Here is a 4,873-nt window from a genome sequence, read left to right on the forward strand (position 1 = left end):
AATCAGTCCCCCTAAGAGAGACTGCTTATTTCACTCCACCTGGCAGGATCAGCGCTGACCTTCCTACTTCTAAGGTATGCGCTTTGTCATATAGAGCATATAGTTTTTTCAGAAGATTATAAAACAGATGGAAGCTGCCTCAGCTGTATATTTAATATTCATTTCCCTAGTAGCTTCTATCTTGTATGCCCCAAGCTCCTCTAACGTACTCCACAACTGAAATGTAGCACTTCTCAGGCAGAGATCGCAAAACTAACTTGCTGAAAATACAAGATGGGGAAGTTTTCACTCACAATACTGGGGAAAACCCTAGTAACTTAGGAAATTTAAGATCTCCCCGTTTTGCAGGATGATAACATATGCTGGCTGATTTCCTGATCCCCACTCCAGAGGTGGCTGCATTTCAGTATTCCTACTCTGAATGTCTTGCGGTCGTTCAAAATGGATGTCTATATAGAAACATAAATTTAATATTAGATGTGGAGTGACATGACAGATTTAAAGTAACGAGCACCACTCTGATACCTTTCAATTCAATGCATGGATGAAATAAAGAATCCTCACCTGTTCACTGTGAACAGAAAACCTTTTCCTTAAAGAAAATCCCTGGATTACATCTGTCACTTGGGAAAGACTGAGTCCACGGTCATCGCAAACTTACATCTGCCTGCATTACTACTGATATTAATTCCATAGTATGTTATTTGCCAAAAAAACGGGAGCAAATGAGATACCACGTTCCAAAGCACTTATCAGATTGAATATTCATGGTATCACAGCTCCATTCAGACTGGTTCCTGCAGGCAAGAAACTACTTCCTATTGTCTTACAACACTCCCTATTTCATTCTGTTTGAATCAAGACAACATTTCATCAAGTAGTCCGGATCCAAAGCAGTTACACTGCCTCCATCAGACTACCCCAGTTCCATAACTCTGAATCTGCAAAAGGGTTAGACAATAGCAGCTTSTTCCTCTGAGACATCATCACAGCCAGATGCAAGAAAATGAATTCCAGGCCCAAGCCAGCACGACTGACCCACACATTGGAGAGAAATGTCATGTTTGGAGAGGGAAATATCTAAGCTTCTGGCTGTTTTCTATACTAAGCATAGAGCGGGTATTAGCAGAAGGTAAGGACTTCTCAGAACTCATGGCTTAGAGGGATTGGTCACCAGGAGCCTGCAGTGATTACCTGTCCTCCGACACAAGACAAGGACACTACAGGGGAGCTAAATCTAAGACTTCCAACATATCGTATGGGCTGGCTGACAAGCACAGAGGGTACCTGTGTAGCACAGCATTCTCACAGGTCTCTGAAACAACCGGCAGCAGGCAAGGGTAATACCTGGAAAAGGAAGCCTAGATTAGACATCACTGCCTTCAGTCAATAAGCATTCAAGTGGATTTACTGTCAAACCATTTATAAAAAATAGTGCTGAGCAAGGGAATAGAAACATGTTCCAATCAGAACCTCGTGCACTAAGGGTGGAGCTATGCTTCTGCGAAGACAGCGTAGCTCTAATTACGAAAAATAAGCATGAAATATGTAATTGTTGTATTTAAAGGGAGATTGCCTGAATAGGAAAAGAATCAAAAATGCTCATCTACACAAGAAAATGGGTAAAGCTAGAGAATAACGAGTTAAGACTAGGAAGTCACAGCATTGCTTCCAAGGAATTACTATAAATTTTAACAGCAGGGGAGGTGGTTCTTAATCCACATGCAGAATATTCTATGGCTACCTGCCTCTATTCTGTTAGAGTTATCGCAGTCTCACACATACTTTGACTTTCACAAATCAGATCCTGAAACAGCAGCTGTGCCTCCTTCTATTGTTTGGTGGCAATCCCGAGGCAGAAAGCTCAAAGGGGACAAGAAATGAAACATTCCAATTCTGAAAGTTTAGGTTGGAAAAAAACTAAGTTTTCAATCCGTTTCTGACCTAGATAAAGCCCTAAATTACACCTGCACACAATACTAATGCTAACTGTGCCACTGGTGGTGGAATGAGTCCGGTCCTCAGGTAGCGTATGTGGCTGGATAAAAATAAACAAATCACTTAAGCTTATCTTCTTAATCCTGGACAGAACTTAGTTGGCAAGTTCTCTTCGAGTTTCCTACCCTAAAAACTCCCTGACTCCAGTGTTTTCTGTCACCACAGAGGACTGGTAGAAAGCTCCCAGACCCTACGGCTTCCTGGAGTGCGCAGTGGAGACAAAGATTTTCTGCAGATTATCCTGCATATCCTGAAATACACATCTCTCACTAGGTATGTTCAACTTGCTTTTCCTCCAAGAAAATTGTATGACTCAGCAGAGCTTCATCTTCTTACCCTGAGCTGGATTTCCATAGCTCAAAGCCGACCTGGGCTCTGTGCTGGCTCTTAAAAGCAATGTATAGCTCCCAGTAGATTTCTTTTCACTTCTGTAATGAGAACAGAGGCTTCAAAGAATCTTTTTTTTTGACATTTTCCTAAAGCTGACTGGCCTACTTTGTCCCTCTGCAGCCATTTCCTCCCTGCTCCAGTGAAGTCTGTTTTTCTGATTAATCTCCAAGTTGCCCCTCTCCCAAAAACTAATGTCATTTGTAAACACTGAAAGAGGCCTCATCAGAGAGGTGCCACAACATGCACATTCTGCAGCTAGTTCTTCCTCACTGTCACTGTACATGCAAAGGTTATCATCACCACCACCTCTGGATAGAAGTATTTCTAGCCCTCCATTTCACAGGGGTCACAGAGAAGAATTCTTGTGCATTTTGCAGAGCATGAGGAGCCTGACTGGTCACCGGGACTCCCACCAGAACACAAGCTGTGAAGCCAGGACCACAACTCAAGTGAGTCTGCACTGTAAAAATTAGCTTTAGATTACCAAGTTCCCTAGAGCTTTGAAACTGGGTTGGACAAGTTAGTCCTCAACAATCTGTCTTTATAAGGCCTAAGCTGAAGTGCAAACACTCCAAGGGGAATAGGAAAGTCAGCGGTTAATTCCTAAACCAGACAGCTATACTAATGCATTTGTGTCTGTAAAAAAAAACCTGGATGAAATCCTCTCTGCATGAGATATATTTAGCTTTGGTATTGCTCTACAACATACCCAGAACAGTTGGGAGAGAAAGCTAATGGAAAAGAGAGTGAAAATAGGGGGGGAAAAAGCACGGAGATATTAGCTTTCCTTGGCAATACTAAAGGACTCGCGGACTTGGTGGCTTCAGAGGACAAGGGACTTTACAGTTAAGCTATAAGCTCTACTTAGAACTGCCTCAGAGGACTTGGCTGTTTATTCTGGGCTTCCTCTGCCTAGAAAAAAGTGAAAGCTTGAAGTTGGACTCACTACTCACTGTCTTTTGTGGCAACCAAGGTCCTGTCTCTGTCAGACCAGGCCCAGGTACAGGTTCGAGATGGCTTGGATAATGATCAGTGCATTTTATAGTTCAGTTTATTTTCAGGTGACCTGAGCCAAGGAAAAAACACTAGATACCAATGAATATGGTGTTTAACAGATACACTGTTCCAGAAGGCTCAGACTTCTATGCTTTTATGAGGTATTAGTTTGCAATAATCTTCTGCTAAGAACATCTGTGGCACAATTCCAAGACCAGCTATAGAAGAATTTTGCTTCCAATTAGGCAAAGAGTAGTCAAGGGCTCTCTACGCCTTTGAAGATCAGGCAACTTCCTACTACGATTTTAAGAACCCATTATGAAGTACCTAGGTTAAACAAAAAGATCTGGATGATAATAAATAAATACATTTTCCCCAGCCTGAATATTATCTCCAGCGCTTTGCTGTTAGGAACAACAGTACTCAGACTGCAGAGCTGCTGTCACTTGGCACCGAGAGACTACTTTACAGACATATGCCTCTTGCTGAAATGCAAGACACATGCTTGTCCAGGAAGGAGTTTTGCTCTCAAAAATAATGTCGTCTAAAACACACAGGATCTAAGTTGGAACCTGGAATAACTTCTTGTTACTTAGGAGTGGACTATACAGGAACGGATGTTGGCCTGTACAAATGTACAAATGGGACCAAACGAAAAAAGTTAATACTTTTCTGAAAGGATCCAGATAGGCAGGAGCTACCCAAGACTGGAGAGAGAGAAAAAAAGCTCTGATGTGAGCATGTAAGGTACCCGTGGCAGTTTCAAAGATGGGTTAGATCTGACAGACTGATTGATTTGCAAAAGTGCATCATCCATCAAAGAGCTCAAATGATGTAAAACCTTACAAGAGTCAAGGTCGACTGGGATAACATTAGCCTAACGCAAAATCTGATTTATGGTGCTGGCGATAGGTCTTTCCTTATCCATTACTTTTTATGATAGACAAGAAATTGTTATATTATGTGTAACATTTATTTAGAGCTTTTAAATCTTTTCTACATGGTTGTAGCACTACTCTCTCCAGTCCTTCCCATCCTTGTCCTGCTGGATGAATGCTTTCTGTCAATGATTGATTCAGAGCAGCGCACTTTCCTTCTCTATGCATTCTGATAGGAAAAAAAAATGTTGTTCCGATTGTATCAAGCTGCAGTAAATCAGGATTGGGTTTTTTCTTCTCAGGCAGCGAGAAGGCAGCACAAAGTTGGGGTTTTTTTGGAGCGTTTTCCCATTAAAAGGAGCCTCTATTTTTCATGCCAGTGCAACCGCTCTCAAAGCTTAGCAGCGGCCCCCGAAGCGACCTGCGCGGGGCGGCAGCTGCCCCCCCCCCCGGCGCGGCTCTCGGCGCTGCCTACCTGCCCCTCGCCCTCCGGCGCCGGCCGAGACCCCGCCGGCTCAGCGCACCGGGAGCCCCGCCGCCAAGAGACGCCGACACTCAGCCTTGTTTTGCCACAGGACCTTTATTCACCTTTTCCTTTTTTTTTTCTTTTT

This window comes from Apteryx rowi, unplaced genomic scaffold, assembly GCF_003343035.1.
Source record: "Apteryx rowi isolate R43461 unplaced genomic scaffold, aptRow1 scaffold_33, whole genome shotgun sequence".
Lineage (NCBI taxonomy): Eukaryota > Metazoa > Chordata > Aves > Apterygiformes > Apterygidae > Apteryx > Apteryx rowi.